Here is a 19,970-nt window from a genome sequence, read left to right as displayed (position 1 = left end):
GTAAACTGAAGTTCACAGCAAACCAGTGTGTTAGATAGAGATTAAGCCATTTTCAGAGATGAGTAACACTTTGGTAGTGACTTGTAACCCATTAGTAGATAATGCAAATTACACTCTTTAGGCAAATATAAAATGAATCTTCAGATGATTTATGTTTCTTGCCTTAAAGCATAAACATGTCAACAATTCCTTGTGGTGTTAGAAGATTTCATTCAATTCCATGAGAAAAGATTTTGAAAACGTATCAGACAAATATGCAAACTTACAGAATATTTATATTTCAATCCAGGTTCAATAATAGCAGGTGATGAGGATTTTAACATAATGAAACAGTAAGCAGTGTATATTTGGAAATATCTATTGACACATATAGACATCAAACTATTGATATAGCATATTTTGTATTGTGGAATGAATATTATTTTACAGCTATTGTATATTTTAAAAAATCAAAAAATGTATATAAATTTACAATTTACAAGAAATTATTTGACTTTACATAAAACTTTATGTTCAAAGATATTGCTTGTAAAGATAATAGTAATACTGATTTTAAGATGCACTTTAGAATCTTGTAATAAGTCTCCATTGTAATTTAATGAGGAAAAAACTAAATAAATTGCCTTACTAAATTTAAAAATAAATATATGGTACCTATCTCTTCCTGACAGCTATTTTTTAGCTTCATATTAAATCACAGAAAATCATCTTCATCTAATGTCAAGTGCATGGATAAAATAAAAATCTCACAGTTATTTAGTGCCACAAGTCTTTTGGTGCATATGAACTGGAATTCACTTTGCTCACAAATTACTAGTTCAACAAATACTCTGGTGTGTAAATCAAAACTATCTACTGATTTAAGAAATGTGGATGATATAATAAGTGCCATATTTTGAAGCAGTATTTCGACAAAGAAGTATCACAACTGCCAATATTTCAAATAAGAAAGGACCAGCATTACTGAAAGTTTGACTTCTATTGAGCAGTGTAAAATGTGCTATAAATTCTGGATTTCTACAGAGCAATAAAAAACTATCATAAAAGTTCACCAAAACACATCAAACTTTAAAACAAAAACATTTAAAAACTTGCAAAACAATTAAATGTGATATAGGTTGTCCAAAAAGTTTTTTAGAAACACACACACACACAGTTTTGTGGAAATAATATATATATATCAAAACCAGATAATGGGGTCCAAGCGTTAACATCTTTACCATTATAGTATATGATCACAAGAAATACGAACAATTTAATTTGAGAATTAAAATACAAACAAGCTATTAAACAGAAACTTAAATACATGAATGAAGCATAAGACAGTAATTACACAAAAAAGACTTCATAATTTTATAGACATGTGTGAAATATATATAATATATATGCATGTTTTTTCACAGATTACTACTAACTTGTAAAATAGTCACCTTGTGTCAAAAGTCACATTTTTTCAAAAGTCACATTTTTTCTCATTCTTGTAAAAGAAATATTTCTGAGCTTATTTTGTTTCAATAAGTAAGCATCACTATTCTGAATTTTACATTAAGGCCTATTTGGTTGTGCCATATCTGAGGCTTTTTACTGTAGCTTTTTACTTTTGCTGAGATAGTAGTTACTTATTTTAGAATTTGAACCCTCATATTTATTGGAAAGTAAGATAAAAATGTTATGAATATCTGTGCCACTCTGCACATTTTTATTGTCTCTTATGTGTAGTTTTAGTTGTTAATTGCTATACTAATCTTTCTACTACTGTAATACAATTAGGCTCATTTCTCTTTTTACCCAAATTCCTCCATGTATAAGACACACAACAAATTATACAAATATATAAGAATAGTTTCTTTATAAGATATTAGATTTATAAGATATTAGATTCTTTTTAAGATATTAGATTTTGGTCACAGCAAAGCTGTATTTAATATCATAAAAATAAAAATCTTAAACAGTGAGGAGATCAAATAATACAAGAGAAAGCCACTGATTTATGTTAAAAAATGTAGAAAGTAAGTAATGCAGGATAGATTTGTCAGGAAGCACATACCAAGGAACAGTATAGTGAACAAGGGGTTTATCAGGAGTACTACATTGTGCTCAAGATGTCAGGCAAAAGCTAAAGGTTTTGCAATATGCTCATTATTGTATACTACAAGAGGTGGGGATATCTTCATTGTGGATCAGTCATCTGTCCAGAATAAGCCTAAATTTATGGATGTGGGAATCATAGTCTACCAGTCTTGTGACTGACAGTAAGAAGGCATCTGAACCTTCACAAGCTTTATCAGTCAGGCAGCTTTTGAGTTATGTCTATGACGGGTGCAATGGATCCCAAAGTCTTAGGCCTATACTCACAATTGCATCACCTCAAAGTACCTTCCTACTCAGCTTTACTGCACGTTCTTTTTGAAGAAGATCTGAATAAAGTATGCCTGCATCTGCTAAGTTTAATTATGTAGAGTATTTACTACTTTCTTTCTTCTCCAAAAAGATGTGACCCAGGTCATGATATATGATAAAACACATTAATACAATTGAGATGTAAATTTAAGTTGTTTGGGAGTAAGGAAATAGGAAGTCAATTTTTTTCACCATAAGGGAAAACATACTGCTATAATTGAGGAAAAAATATGACCCTGAGGTTCCTGACAGCCAGATAAAAATTACTAATGCCATGCATTCTATAAGTAGTAATCTCTTAAGGAGGATGACATTTCAATCTGCAACTACATTTTAAAATTTGTTTGCTATACATTACCATATAAAGAGGAAATCTATTAGAAGGAGGATGAACAATTTTCCTTGAAAATGTTTCACTATGAAAATATTTGTGGTAAAAAATATCATCACAGTTTTATTTAAAAGGTTGAAACAGAATTGTGTTATAAGTTTTAAGGAAAATGAATTAATAATTAAAATGCATTGCAAGAAATAAGTCTCAGGTTTAAGTGTTTTCACTAGAAAATTCTACCAAAAATTTATATAAGAATTGACATATAATCTGTTCAATCTCTTACAGAAAATAAAAAAGAGAGAATACCTTACTTATATTTATAAAGCTAGTCATATGCTAATATCAAAATAGAGCATACCTACAATATAAAATTAAAAAATAAAAATCAATATTCTCTATGAACATAAACTTAAAAAATTTTAAGCTGATATTATTGAAAAGAATCCAGAAACATATGAAGATAATGATACAATGGGTTTTATTCTAGTATTTAAATTTATTTCATATTAAAAGGTTAAAAATTGTAATCCACAATATTAACAAACTAAAGCATGTAATAGAATTCCACAGACTTTCATGATTCACAAAAGAAAACAGGAAGAGAAGTGCCTTTCATAATATTATAAAGCACATCTTCAAGAAAACCCCAGAAATAATATACTTTCACACACAAAAAACTGAAAGTTTGGCCCCTAAGATGCTTGAACTCACTAAATATAGTCAACATAGTGCTGAAATTTCTAAGCAGTTAAACAAAGCAAGAAAAGAGATAAAGGCACATCTAAAGGAAAAATTAAATGTATTTATAGATTATGGGATTGTCCATGTATAAAATTCTGAACAATCTATTTGTTAAGCTAGAAGTAGTGAATTCTATGTGTACTTAGAATAACATATTAGCTTGTTATTGCTTTGACAAAATATCAGACATGAACAACTTAGGAGAAAAGATTCATATTGTCTCAGAGTTTCAGAGGCTTTGATCCACAGTCAGCTTTTGGGCCTGAGTCAAGGCAAAAAATCATGGAGAGGATTTCACATGGCAGAGCACAGCTGTTCATGTCACAGCAGCTGGGAAAAAGACAAGAGGGGGATTGTGGCCCCAATAGCCCCGTAAAGGGCACACCCCCAATGGATGAACTTCTTTCCTCTATAGGATGGGGAGATCACACTTTAACCCATGGGCCTCTGGATACAATCCAGATCAAAACACTATGACAGGCATTATAAGAGGGACAAACTAAAAAAAAATACCTTAAATAAAAGCTTAATAAAATACTAAAAATATAAGCTTAATATTGCCTACATAGGAAGTTATGCTGGGAACCACAAAACATTGATAAAATAAATAGAAAAGATTTGATACTTAGAGAAATATAGCCTGCTCATCCATTACAATAATTTAGCCAAGATGTCTACTTTTCTTATTTGACATACAGATTAAGCAAAATTTCTACCCAAATCACAGCAAAAATGTTTGTATATACAAAGTGTGATGGAAGTGTATGCAAAAAGCACAAATATATTTATTAAATATGTTTTACTATATTTATAAGATATGAAATACATTAAAGGGTAAGTTATTTATTATTTTTTAATTTTTGGATACTTGTATTTCAAGTACACAATGTTTGCAAAGATTTCATGTGTTAGTTTCTTTTCAAAGATGCCAGTAAAGCTTAGCTTCAGTTATTGGGTGGAAGTTTTTGTTGTTTTATTTTAATATGAAATATTCTATAATTGGTTTTTGTTATAATTTTTCCCTCTTACCTTGGAAAATGGCAAACTACATGTTTTATAAGTAAATTTTTAATGAAAAATTTTCATCCAGATAGACCAAGATTTTTATGAGATTTTTTTCTTACAGAGAAAATATGATTTAAAAAGTGATTTCCAAATAGAAAGCATTTTTTTTCTAGATTGTACAGTAATAAAATGGTTAAGACTTGGTGAGGCAGTTAACCAAGGTGAAGTTTTTCCAATAGCAGCAATTTTACTTGTAGGAAAGCTTTAGGTTGGATATATCTTTATGTAACCAAGTACTTTCACAATTTCCCAAAACATATTAATGTCAGAAACAGTTAAAATTATTGAACTGAGGAACACAATTTTAAAAATTCATCTCTACACAAGTATGCCTAGGCTTTGATTGCTAGTATTTTCATTTCATATAATGCAAGTACATTATGATTAATATTTGTTTAGGGATCATTTTCGAGTCTATTATTCATCTTTGAATTTCTATGATGTGACAATATTATCAAGCATCTTATTACAGCATATAACATATGCTCATGAACATATTGGAAAATGTGTCTTAGTGTGCTTTTAAAAATAGTATTTCAGGCCCTAGCAAAAAAGCTTTCTCTTTTGATATTTTGTGCTAATCAGAAACTCTAAAAGCTAGTCATCTAGAAGAATCACTTCACTACACACTTCAGCTCACAAATGGTAATGGTTTGTTCATAACTGGAGGTTAGTTGGATTGCTTTGCTTTATCAACACACAAATTTGTGAGATTGAATACAACCTATAGTATTGTCTTTGAATTACTGTATGCAAAGCACTTTCTTTGAGACTATACATGAATCATGCCAATGTGAACACTGGTTGTTCCTTTTACACTTTTCTGTTACAGTGTAACATTAGTTCACAAACTTAATTCTTTCCACGATTCTGGTCACAAACTGAATTGGATGAGAACTGAATCAAATTTCCTCAAAAAGTCAACATTGTACCTTACCACTGAATTTGGTTTTGTTCTTGTCCAATTCAGATTGCAACCAGAATCGTGCAAAGAATTTAGTTCATGAACCAAGGTACCATTGTATTTTTAAGTTTGTATTTTTACCTTTCTTGTTGTTGAGACAAAATACCCAACACCTAAAGTTGAAAGAGGAAAGGTTTATTTCAGCTTACATTTTGTAGATGTTTCAGTTCATAATCAGATGGCTCCAAGGCAGGGTGGCATTAGCAGAAAGGCCTCACAGGGGAAAAACAGGTCATGGTAGGAAGAAGGCAGCAAAACAGTGAAATAATAAAGAAGCAGCAAGTGATGACAGAAATTCTCCCCACCCCCGTTTCTCTCTCTGCCCTTCAATGCTAGTATTGCACCATGAATTAATCCCAGGATCACATTCTTAATCCCAGCACCATACACTATAAATCCAAGCCACCTATGAAAAGTCCCACCTATGACTATACAAAGCTTTGGAGTATCATTTAGATATAAGCCATAACACTGTCCATGCTTAAAATTATTGTTTTTCATCTACTGTTTTTATTATTTTAAGTTTCAGAGATCCAAGAAATTGGAAACATCTTAATTAGAATAGCAGTAGGACTAGCATTATCTTAGGCTGTTATTAGGTACATTTTACAGTTTTTTTTCTCTTTGTGCTACCAGACATTTTATTCACCAATACATTGCTATCATTTATTTCACCAAGATATATTTGTGTTTAATTACAAGTGTAAATTCTTGCATTTCTTTTCACATTATAGCAAAGAGTGGTAGGATCAGGTATGAATGCGTTACTCCAAATATGCAAAATGTAATTTGTTGTTTGGCTTGTAAATATATTTGACAAATTATAATTTAAAGAAAGTGATGCCAATTTTTGCCATTCTGCCAAAAGATATGTTTGTTATGTCATTTATTTGTTAACTGAGGATGGGAGTTGAGTAGAGATTTGTCTTAGAATTATTTTTAAAGTATGTGAAGAAGTATCATAGGACATAACTGCTCTGCATTTCTTTTAACTACATTATAGTAGGAAATAAGATTAATCTGTGTGATTTATGTTAGATGTCAGGAAAACGGGAGAATAGGAAAGGTCCCTTGGATATTTTCATCATTGGTGCTCATCATTGGGTTGAATATATTCTCTACAGTAATTATCCTTAAGAAAATTTTCAATGGTAGGAGTTTTAATATATGAAATTTTAAGTCTCCATCTTGATTCTAAAATACATGGTTTTGACCATCTCTTCTTTTTAGATATGTTTAATGCACTATATTACAGAAGTGAATTAGACCTTGTGGTTCTAAAAGCATAAAGTGAATCAAACACATAAGATTTATTTTACAAATTACCATGTTTAGAGATACCCTGTAGCTTAAATTATTGCTCAATTAATCAATTAGGTACAAATTTTACCTGCTGTAGCCACCCTAAAACGTTCAAATGTTAATAACACACACATTCCAGGAGGGATGCAGAGGCTTTGCCACAATACTTAGCATAAGGGAGCTTTTGAAGATAGCAGGGCAGCATTTTTAAGCTAGTCCAAAAAAACGTCCAGAGTAAGCAAAGGGAGAATGAGCTGGGATATTTTTGGGGAAGAGGAGGGTGGTTAAGATATGAGGCAGGGCTAGAGTTCCTATGCAGTAGTAGGTAGTAGTTTTTGTGATTTGTTAGGAATGGTTCTATCCAGAGTTACCTGTAAATAGACCTCCCTGTGCAGTGTCAGACTTATATTTTTCTCAGAATGCATAACATTTATGCAGCTCTCCTTCTCTCTGTGACAGGCAACAGTGAAGCTCAGGAATATTTTTTTGATATTTGTTTTTCAGATATTTACAGGATTGTACTTCCTGCCTCTCCTGTGGATGGAGTTTGGAGGTGGCAAGTGACTAGCTTGGAGGAGAAATTATGAGCAAAAATCATGTGTTCTGTAAAGATTATGTTTCAAATTGCTAATATTAACTAAGCAGAATTATTTTTTCCTCCATAATGCCAACTGAAAATATGTGAGCTGGAAGCTGCTTTGGAGGCCTAGTGCAGCCCCTGCAGCCTGAGATTAGCACTTAGTGGACGTTAAAATATGAGTGGTATGGACACATAGCATGCCCTTAAGTCCTTGATGGACATACAGCATGAGAAAAATATAAAGTTCTAACATCAAGGCACTGAGATTTGAGGATGTTCATTATATGATCCACTAAATGTAGCACAATGTCTCTAACTCTTAAATTTGCTGTTTTGAAACCTGATACTCAACAACTGTTCTGTAATGATCTCAGATTTTGAACTTTTGGGCATCATTGCATTAGAAAACCTTCCCATGTACATTAGCCTGACAGAGCAGAAAAGATAGAGCCTATCCATCAATCTTTTGTCAGAAAGCAATTGTGAAAATTACCCAGGCCAAAGAGCTAGAAGTCTACCAACACTGACAATAATCATTGATGTGTTTAGTCACATTCACTCTCAGTGGGATATTTTTCTTAATTAAAAAAAAAGGCAAAATAAGAAAAGATTCAGGTACATTGAAAACCACTGGATCTTTACTAACTTATTTTCATGTTTACTTTTACTTTTAAAAAATTAATCAATTTACTTTGTTGATTCATGAATTAAACAAATATTTATTAAGAGAGGCTATGTAGTAACCCCCAATCTTAGGTGTCAGAGATAGAATATTGGGTAAAATAGATTTCTCATGAAAGTATAAACAACTAATTTAAAACAATGTTAACCAACAAATAAATTTTCCAGAGTGCCAGGATTCAAGCCCAGATACCACCATGTCTGAGGTAGGGACAGATATCTTTACCTTGTAACTCACATTTTAGTCATCTGTGCAAGCAAACAAAACATGATAACATAGCATAGTAACTCTTTCCTCATAAGATGCCGATATATGTGAAGTTTGTGGAACCACTTTATATTTACTCGAGCTATGGTAAACGTATCAATCAGTGCTCACTAGAGAAAAAGATTCAAATATATATATGTGAATTTACAAGGTAGGCTCACAATGGCTGCCTGCAGTGTCAGGTATAGAAGAGTAGAAAAGGGCTCTTTGCTTACTGGAGATCTAAAGGATCCAGTCAAAATCAGAAGGCCTGCAGCTCACTGTAGAGTTCTGTGAATTTGTATCAGATAGCCTAAGGGTCATGCTGGAAGCCTGAAGAGCTTCTACTGGAATCCAGGAGACAGATGAACAAAGTGAAGGTGAAGACTGGAGCTCCTCCAAAGAAACACAGAGTGTCTTCTTTTTTTCCTTCCTTTTTACTCTATTCAGGCCTCAAGTCTATTGGTTGGGGACACTCTAACCCACGATGGGTCTTCCATGTTCAGTAAATCCATTCTCTCACACACAGAACTATGTTAAGCCAATGATATGGACATTTATTACTGAAGTTGACGCAACAGTTAACTATCATAGTAAATTTCAATATGTCTCACTGATATGACAGTAGTTACTTTGACAATGATATAATGTTTCATTTGAAGAAAATACGTTAATCACTTCTAGGATTTTTTTAAGATTTTAAATCTAGAAAAAGTTCTCAGGAAGCAGTATTTATGTGGAAGTCTAAATCTATTAAAGTGTGAATTATGTTTCCAATAAAATAACATTTGAGGTAGTGTAATCAGATAGTGTTTAGAATACCTTGGAGTATCTAGAGATCAAGAAAACTGGTGTGGCCAATCCAGGGCAAGAAAAGGAAAATGAAGTAGGAAATAAGATCTATGAGTTAACCAGAAGGGCTAGCTAAATGAGAATGATAAATTTAATTTAAAATTGATTACAAAGTAAAATAAATAGAATATAAATTCTTTAGGCCCTATTATCAAGGTCAGATTTCTATAATATTTTCTCCAGGATAAGTAATGTTTCAAAATAAGAGATGAATATAATAAATAATTCCAAAGTAGTCCATAGTTTTCACCTTCAACTTTTGAGTATTTTGTTTCCTAACAGACAAAACAGTAGCCAAAAACCACATATGGCTATCACCACTTGAATTGAGGCTGGTATGTATAAAGAATTAAAAGTTTTATTTGAAAGAAACATAATGAATTGAAACATATTTAAATAGCCATATATAGTTGGTGGCTACTTCATTGAACAACATAGCTCCAGAGCTCAGAAGTCTCCATCAACCATGTATCACCAGACAAGTGACTGCCTGCACAACATTGCTATAGGAAATCTTAGTAAAATAGCTTACATTTGATGATGGGGGTTTATTCTTGAAAGAAATATTTTGTGAAATCTCCCAGAAGTCCACACTTGCTTCATTGGATTCTGTTTCAGCTTTGAAAATATATGGGCTCAAATGTCTGAATAGAATATTTTATGTTCCTTACATTTAAATTCAACATAAGAATAATGACACATATTTGTATGTTCAATTTCTTCTCAGATTTCTGACTGTTTCAAATTTTTTAAAAAATTGCTACTGCTTGCCCTAGGAAACTGCAATTTTCATTCTTAACAGTTTATTGACAAGCCGATATTGAAACTACTCATCTCAGATGTTTCTTATAATAAATATTGATGAGACTCTTCTTATTGCTATCTGATTTGAAAGAATTAATGACAAATTTAAAGATATATTTTCTTATAATATTCAAAAAGCAGATGGATAATAGTGCAGTATTTACATGATTATGTGTGATTATGGTTGGGGTAAATTGAATGGATATATTTGGATATCAATAAAATAAATGCATTATAAGAAAATATTTACATTATCTAATATGTTCACTTAAATTTATTGAATAATATATTTCTTCAGTTTTATATCTCTTGTCACATGTAATTGAGTCATGATAGATTACATTTGACATTTTAGTTCTGCTTGCCATGTTTTGCTACCTTCAATATAGAATAAAAAGTTGCCGCTAATGTTTTGTTACATAAAACTCTGTAAAATACCATTCCCCTGACAGGCTTATTAGTCACTGTGTGAGAGTAAAGCTGTATTTCCTTACTTGACATCCAAAAGTAAATGAATGCCTTCCTAAATTCCAGCCATGTTCCAGTTAGATATAAAATGTTAAGGTACTGAAATCCATGCTAAAGACATTTCAAGATGCATAAATATCTGTGCATGCAAACACACACACACATAAATGCATTAAATTGGAAAAAACTGACCATAAGCTAGTCAATACAAAAAATTATATGAACTTTTAGAATATTAACACAATATTTAAATTTGATTAATTTATTAATTTCTGATAAAAACCCAGGAGTCCTAGGTAAGTATGTATGTTGAAGTTTCTTAATTAATGAAATAAACAAACATAATAAGCCAACAAAATGTTTGACACATATCTACATACAAAAAAAAAATCTTTACTGGTTTATTTTTACCATACTCATGAGAAGGTATGGATAACATTTTAAAATATTTATTGTGGTTGAGGGAAAGTACTGTTTATTTCTGCAAACTTTGCTTTGATAATTCTGTAAGCAGTCCTGGAATCTTTCACCACCTTCCAGTGTGGAAGCTAAGAGAAGATAGGAGGTGCAGGAGCACATTATTTTCTCAGTTGAACCAATCTATGGAAATAATTTGCTTGTTTGGTCTATTTCAGGAACATCATTTAGAAATGTACCTCATGGAGTGAAACATCTTTTTCTCCAAATCAAGAGAAGATCCAAACAAAACAATACTATTTAAGGCTAAAGAATGCAATAAACTTGGAAACATGTCTTTCCCAGAATAAATAGTTCAACAAAATGTCATAGTGTCTTGGAAGATACCGTACAGATTTTTTAAAAAACCCTTTTAATAGTAAAGAATATAAAATTTTTCTCCCTCTATTAGACTTTTGGATAGAAGCAAAAGGTTTTTCTGGTTATGATGTGTACAAAAATTACATTGTATATAAGTAAATTATAATTATATATTTTAGATATCAGAATATTCATTAAAATTCTAAAAATTTTATTTTTAAGTGTAAGGTTGTTTTGCCAACAATAATCAAACCTGTATCATACATGAGTAACTGATTCTCTCAAAAGATTGATTTATTCTTTTTTGTTCTCTGAAATCACACATACAGCAGATGTCTCTCCCGAAAAACAAATGGTAACCTCAAAGTGTCTTTGAAAGTAAGTGTTGGAGTCGGGATTGTCAAGGGAGTGGATTTGATAAAAGACACATAAATGTATAGGATTATCTAATAATATTTACTCTAAAATTCAAATGCAGACGAGTCCAAGAAATATGTCCATGTGCTAGAGAGCTGAAAAATCCAGCCAAGGGCATAGATTCCACAGCAATGTCCTCCACAAGTCGAGCCCGAAGCCAACAGCCCACAGCAATGTCCTATGCAAGTCCATTATAAGGATCTGCACCAGAAAGGCCCAAGGGCCAGCAGTGGAAGCTAGGAAATCTGCACAGTCAGGGTAAAGGATCTGTGTCAGAAAGCTGAGGGATCGGCACTGGAGCCAGGAAGCAACAAATCTCAGGGCCCTATGTCCAGCCTGTGTTCACTCCGTGATTGTCACTTGTGGCCATCTGCCACCCAGTTATTGTGGCAGTGTGACATCAGAAACCCGGGAGTACAGTTTGCTCTGCAGTTGTTCTATGACTCTGTTCTAAACAATTCTTATGTTATTATTTTAACCTACCTCCTTTTTAATTAATCCATTTTTATTTGGTGTAACTATTGATCAAGTACATTTTTTTTTTTTTTTTTTTTTGGTACCGGGGATCAAACTCAGGTCCTTGTGTTTGCTCAGCAAGCAGCGAAACCGCTGAGCTAAATCCCAGGCGCTGATCAAGTAAATTTATTTCTAAAATTTTCCTTTTTGTTTTTCTAACCTGTTATTTCCTTTTGCACTAAGTAGTATCATCACTACTAAATACTACAAAAAAATAAGCAGAGATTCTCCAAAAGATAAATATTTTTGGCATAGCATTTTGCAACCAACTGTCCATGCCATAGCAAACTATGTGCACATTCAAAGAGGTGAGGCCAGGCTGGGGATTTAGCTCAGTGGTTCCAGTGCCTGCCTTGAAGTGCAAGGTCCCGAGTTCGATCCCCATACAAAAAAAACAAACAAACAAACAAACAAAAAAAAACACACACACAAAGAGGTGAGGTCAAGGGGAAATGATTAATGGAAATGAAGATTACATTATTTGTTTTCAATCAATTATTTTTAGCTGGATGGGTCAATAACAGAGGTGATATCAATCCAATGGTGGACAGACAGTTGTTGGGTAGATATCCTTCCAGAAGTATTGTCTCTTTAAAGTTGTGTTGCTCTTTGCAGAAGTTTATGTTTCTGGCAATTATTTGTTACTAGGTGTATGTGCATCTGGCCACCTTCAGCACAACCTCTCAGATTAATTAATTTATTAAATTATTTATTTCTTATAGATCAACAAAATCAGCTCTGTTTTGATCCTGATAAATTTTACAATTAGTATTTATCAATCAATTAAACTTTTCATTTGGGTTCCAATATTATTTTTTATTATATATGGTTGGAGACTTTCTCAATAATTTCCTTGTGGATTAAAAATTAACATCTTAGCTACAAAAGAGCTAGTTCATATTAAGAACTTATTCAATAGTATTCAAAAATGTTGTCCCACTGTAGCTCTGATCCCTTTTATCTCATTTATGTTATTCAGTAGTTCCTCGGTTCATGAACTTAATTCTTTCCATGATTCTGATTGCAAACTGAATTAGATGAGAACTTAATCAGATTTTCCCATAAGGTCAACATTGAACCTAACCATTAAATTTGGTTAGGTTCTCATCCAATTCGCTTTGTGACTAGACTCGTGGAAAAAATTAAGTTTGTGAACCAAGGCACCACTGTTCAGTATCATCATGCAGATTTTTCCCTTTATAAATCAGTTTCATGACTATAATTTGTAATTGAAAATTAGAAAGCTATAAATATTAAGCATTCATTGTGTTGTTATATTTATATACTTACAGTTTTTCAATGTTGTTTCTTTCCTCATGTGGATTTTATTTATTAAATCTAATATAGCTGCAGTTGAAGAACACTCTAATACATGTATAAAGTAGGTTTGCTAGCAATAACTCATCTCAGTTGTCTTAGTGCTTTTGAGATTTTTATAGTATTTCTCCTTAACATTTATCAGTTTAACTATAATGTAGTCTGCATTTCTGTTAGCGGATACTATGCAAATTTTGTAGATTTTACATGTTTAAATTTATGTTGCTTAAACAACCTGAAAAATGTGGGAAAATTATTTTTTCAGCATTGATTTCTGCTTTTTTGTTTCTCTTCTCCCTCTCTCACTACATGTATATTGAAATGACTGAGAGCCTTTCACACACTTTTCTTTATTCTTTTTCTGTCTGCTCTACAAACTGGATAATCCTTACTGACCTATCTTCAAGTTTCTGAGATCCAATTGATTACTGAGTACATTGAGTGAATTTTCAGGATTTTTTTTTATTCCAGAATTTGTATCTGTTTTTATTTTACATTTTGTATCTTTTAATTGATCTTGTTTACTTGGGTAAAGTCACTATCACACTTTACTTCCTTAGATATTGTTTCCTTTAGTTCTTTGAACTTATTTTTAGTAGTTGATACATCCTTTATCTGCTAACTATATAATCTGGGACATTTTCTGTTTATTGCTTTTCTCATGTGCCATATTTTTGTGTTTCCTTGGGCATCTTATGCATATTTTTCTGGAAAATCAAAGATTTTAGAAAGCATGTTTTAACATCTCTGGCATCACATTTCTCCCTTTGTCCTAGGATTGGAGTTGGTAGATTGTTTTCCTGTTACTACTGATTGTTTTAGTTACTTTTATGGATTATTTCAGTAAACTCCATACTTTCTTTGGCACGTGACCACTTTATTTTTTGCTACCTTTTTGTTTTAATTCTCATTTTTAATCCTGATTTCTGGCAGGTCATTGCTGGGTCTTTATAACTTAATAGTCAGTCATCAGAATTTTTTTTAAGGCTTTGCCCGTGTATCTTCTCTGTATGAGGAGATTATAAAATGTCATGACTTTAAACTTCAAGTACTTTACAACATGGTCTCACTTTTCATTTCCTGCTTTTATTAAGGTTTCTTTTTCAGGTCTTTGTTGTGCACACTATTATGATGAATCCATTCAAATGACTAAAACGGTCCGTGGAACCTTTCAAAGTTCTTCAAGGATATCAGGATCTTCAGGATTTACCATTAAATTCCTAGTCAGTTTCTTGTTTGACTCCGTTGAAATAAAAGTTTTGTTAGCTTTGAGTGCCTAACAGTAATCCTCAGATTGCTATTGTTCATGACAATGTTCTAAGAATACTGCTGTTTCCATGAAATGAATTATGTAGTCCTTAAATAAAATTAGCCTTTATTTTTCTTGCTAGAAAGGTTTTCTGAAACCCAAGAAAGCTATAACAGTCTTCATTTCCTGCTCTAACACTGGAATTTTTCTCTTATATGTACCACAGTAAAACCTAATTGTTCATTTCTCCCCCAATTAAAAGGAAAGTTCATATCTATGATGAATATTGATATTAATAATAATATTATCATTAAGAATCATCTTCCATCAGGCACAGTGTCAGGTACTATTCATACATGATACCAGTTCCTAAAATCAGCCCTGCCAACCAGGGTGAATTAAGCTCTCCATTTTCAGGAAATAAGACATGAGGTGTAGAAAGAAGAGCATGGATAAAGAGCTATGCAAAGAGCATTATCAAGCAGCTCTCTCTTTATTACACCAAAACTTGTTTTTCTCACTGTTAAGTGGTTTTTAAACTTAATTGCCTTTTTTCTTTTTTGGTACCAGGGATCAAACTCAGGACCTCGTGGTTGCCAGGCAGGTGCTGTGCAGCCTAGCTAAATATCTTTATTTCCTTTTAAAATCACTTGAATAATCATATTGAATTTTGCTTATCATACTTAGCCTGTGAAATAACAAGAACATCTAATATAAACTTCCTTAGACTTAGTAATGTCTAAGACACAATTACTTTCCTCTTTGCTGGGACACAATACACAACACCGCAAATCAAAACAAGGAAGATTTATTTTGGCTAACATTTAGTCCATGGTTAGTTGACTCCCAGGCAGGTTGGCATGGCAAGAGGAGCATGGTAGAGAGCTGCTCATGACATAGCAGATGGGCAGTAGAGAGAGACAAATGAGGAGCACTCCATGCCCCTAGGAACCCACCTTCTTCAACTAGGCTCCACTTCTCCACACCACAACATAAACTGAACCGTGCACTGAAGTATTAATGAGTATTACACCTCAAGATCCAAACAGCTCCCCCAAACCCCAACAATGAGCACATGATCCTTTTGTGGGAGGGACATCTACCTATAAAACATAACAAACTTACTGTCCTCCTGACTTTCCAATGTCATTCTTAAAGCTTAATTTTTTTATTAGCAATACTAAATTCGTTGAAGTTCCATAAACCTCTTAATACTTATTCTATTCACCTTAATCACCATCTCCTAGTTCTCTGGGGAAGAAAATTATGTAAATATAATGTGCTCTATATATCTGTGTTATTCCATATCCCTGGATTCAACTATATACATCAAAATATGAATATATTTAGAAAAAATGTTGTGTCTGTACTCAACATGTATACACATTTTCTTTTAAACAATACAACTATTTATATAGTGTTTATACTGTATTAGGTACTACAAATAACAAATATAATTAAGATTTGTGGGAGAATGTCCATATGCTAACAAAAATAAGGCGTTTTATACAAGAGATTTGAGCATCTGTGGATTTGGTGTCTTTGGAGGATCCTGGAACTAATTGCTAATATATATATATATATATATATATATATATATATGTACATATATATACACATATATATACACACACACATATATGTTGCATATATACATATATAATATACACATCTACATGTATGTGTGTATGCAAATATACTTACATATAAAAACACTTGCAACCCTACAGACATATAATTATGTAAAGTAAATGGAGATGATAAAAGAGATTGAAGGGAGGGGAGGGAAATGGGGAAAAAGAAGAATTAAGACATATTATGTACAGGGACCAGGGATTTAGCTCAGTGGCACTCTGCCTGCCTTGCAAGCAAGCCCAAGTTCTGAGTTTGATCCTCACTTCCACACACACACACAAAAGACATATTATGTACAGCTACAAATTCTCTATGATGGACGTAATCATCATATATGGCAAATATGTACTAAAATAACATAATTTTAAAGTTATAGGTATATTTGGATATTGGTATACATTAGATATATTGTACCATGTTGACCTATAATTGACTCTTTTCCTAGACCACATGCTTATCTGTACAGTCTATGAACCTTAAACAGAATTCAATTAATGTCTTATATAAATGCATTAATGATATAATAACATCAACAAATGCTTAAATACTTCAATATTCCAATATAGATGAATCAATTCTACAATTCTTTGAAATAGAACATTGATATTAACTCATGTTCAACTTTGCTATCAAAAGAAATCACCAAAGTAAAAACTCATGCCCAAGTTATGTTCTTCCCACTATCTGATATTCTTATTCTTCAGAATGATTTCTCTAAGGACAAAAAAGATTTAAACTGGATATGAATAATCAATCTCATTTCCTTGTTGTGTCCAGTGTTTGGGTTTTAACACTGCTGTAGGATTAGAAAAACACAGAAGCTGGATTGAATTTTAAATAAGCTCACCCATAAATTCAATAGAGCTTAGTGTTTCAGAATCTCCCTTGTTTTATTTATGTTTTTTCTCTATTTAAAAACTCACTGCATGAAAAAAATAAAGGTACTTTTTGAGAACTGCAAATATTCTAAAAAATTATTTAAGTATGTTTAAAATTTGTTCCAACTGAAAGGAGTTTTTAGTGGTGTGTGCTATTTATTTTAATAATGAAAAGGTATCAACAGCACAGCCTTTTCCCTTCCTGAAAGAAGCACTTGGTTATGAATGGATGCTTTTTGGATTAAGTTCAGGAAGGAGCTGTTTTCCAAAAATTACCTCCATTTTGGCTGATGTCCCAGAGGTATTGACGCACTGTAATGACATTGTTGTACATGGACTACCCATATTTTTTTCATGATCAACAATTCTTGCATGTTTTTTAATATCTTCAATAATCTCCTCTCACCCTTATCTTACAGAAAGAAAATTTTTTGGATCTTCCAGTGTTTATTTTATATTTTCCTCTGTTTGCTCATTGCAGCTTTAACAGATTGCTGTATAACCTCCCTTTTTCCTATTGCATATAAGCATGTTTCATGCCACTAACTCTAAAGAGCAGTGTTTTTTTTTATACTTTACTTTTCAAATTTATTTAACTTATCATCTATTATGATAAAGGGAGACCTTGTGTTTTGTTTTCTTCACATTTGGGTGACATTAAAGTTGTCGGAACAAAATTACTATTAGCAGCATTTTAATAAATATTTGTGAATGATGCAAAATTCATAAAATATCCTGACATGAGACATGTTCCCTAAACTGCATAATTTTATGGAAAGCTTTATTCCCTAGCAGTCCTCTGACAATAACTAGAAAGTAGAGAATATCACACACTGTCAAAGGTTCTCCAATCTTCAGTTATATAAATGTTACCTAGATAATTTCTGAAAAAGTAGATTCTTGGGACCTTCCCCATGAGATCTTTTTGCTAATGTTTTGGGATGAGCTGTAATCATTTATAGTTTTAAATAGCTCACCAGACATTTCTGATACAGGCAGATGAGTCATTCCACTGTCCTAGTCCGTGACTCAAATGCCATTACATTTATTGTCTCAGGTCTCATCAGGTATTTTTCTTTCTGAACTTTCTTTTCGCTTGCTTGTACACCTGCATGAACTCACCCATATAACTTGATTAGCATCTCTTGTTCATGAACCAGTGCCAGAGAACTATTTCAAAATTGGCCTTGAACCTTTCTTTGTCAACGTTCTGTTGTCTGCCTGAATAACTGATGGCAGTTTTTGTCAAGGAAAGTTTTATCTACAACTTTAATCTAGCTGAATGTGACAATAAATAGCAACAGCCAGAGGAGGTCCCAAAATGTCACTCTATGGTTAGCATTCTTAGGCAAATTATTTTCTTCATTTGAAATGTAGAAGCAATGTAGGACCCTGAATTAAAGCTTAAGTCATTTTTTGGAGGTAAAAATGAAGTACACTGTAATTATGGGACTGTTCTGCAATAAAGTTGACAGGAGTTACTTCCATACTCTAAGAACATCTAAATGTTGAAATTTTGTATTTTTGAACAAGTGTAGTAGATAACACCCTGCACAGAAATATTTTGGAAAGGATCTTATTAAGGAATCTTACTACATACTCATACTCTCAATCCATCTGAAAAAGAAGAGAATGGTGCTTCAGTTTTCTTTCCATTGTACACAGATATTGATATGAGCTAGTTGTCACTGAGAAGCAGAATGGAATGATTAAATATACAGCCACCATATGATCTAGGAATGGAATTTCTGTATATTTATTGTACAGACTTTCAGGTAGAGTCTTTAAGGGATAGTAATACTCTCACATTTAAATAGCTTAGGCTTCGGGTTAAGTGTTCTTAACAACATTAAAGACATAAAAAATTTAAGAAAAAAGATAATTGTTATCTCAGTAGAGTTTTTAGATATATAAACTATAATGAATATAAAAATTAGCAAAAATTGGGGTTTTTAATAGGTCACTATAATAACAAATTTTAATTAAAACATGAATCTCTACTTTGGTGAAAATATATTGTATGATATAAAAGTCTAGCCAGAGGCATCAAGCTAAAGGTTTGGCACTAAATTTCATCAGCCATAAAATCATCTGTTGAAGTTAATAATATAATATCAATTTCCTACCAACAAATAAATAAATTTAGATGTAATTATATTCATGTATGTAAAAAGAAATCCCATTTTTCAGTCATAGTCTTCTTTTTATGTAGATACAAATGGATATGATCTAATTTTCATCATAAAGAGGATAGAAGATTTTAAAAAATAGAAAGCAAACCAGAGCATAATAAGCAGGCAGAAAGAGAGCCACAGCCAAGCCAGTGGCAATGGAATTGCATAGAGTAAGGATGAGAATATACTCGAAGCACACATTTATAGTACATAATGTCTACATTCTGCTATGGAGTTGGTACATGTATGCAATACAGCCCAAATTCCTTTTAAAATCCTGTATCCCGTCCCTCCTCCTCTCCTCCTTCTATCTCTTGCTTCTCTTTCTGAGAATAATCTCTCTACTTCCTGTTCTTTATTTTTTAGTTTGGTTTTTAATTTTACTCTTGGTTTCTTATATAAGAGAAACAAAGGGATGTTTAAACTTATGTGTAATATTCATTTCACCTAACATTATGATTGCCAGTTGCATCTGTTTTCCTACAAATAACTCAAGCTTATCCTTCTTTAGGGCAGAGTAGTACTCCAAAGTGTGTAACGACCATATTTTCTTATCCATTCATTATGTA

At 32.2% G+C, this 19,970-nt stretch overlaps 1 pseudogene; it reads left to right on the top strand.

The window, feature by feature from the left end:
• The first annotated feature begins 2,312 nt into the window (after positions 1-2,312).
• LOC101711428 (snRNA-activating protein complex subunit 1 pseudogene) overlaps positions 2,313-19,970 on the top strand; it is a 36,767-nt pseudogene continuing 19,109 nt past the window's right edge.

This window comes from Heterocephalus glaber, unplaced genomic scaffold (genome assembly GCF_053883595.1).
Source record: "Heterocephalus glaber isolate CG9 unplaced genomic scaffold, H.glaber_assembly_v1.0 deba00001461, whole genome shotgun sequence".
Taxonomy (NCBI): Eukaryota; Metazoa; Chordata; class Mammalia; order Rodentia; family Bathyergidae; genus Heterocephalus; species Heterocephalus glaber.
The sequence above is the reverse complement of the archived record's forward strand: the minus strand, read 5'-3'. Positions and strand labels throughout refer to the sequence as shown.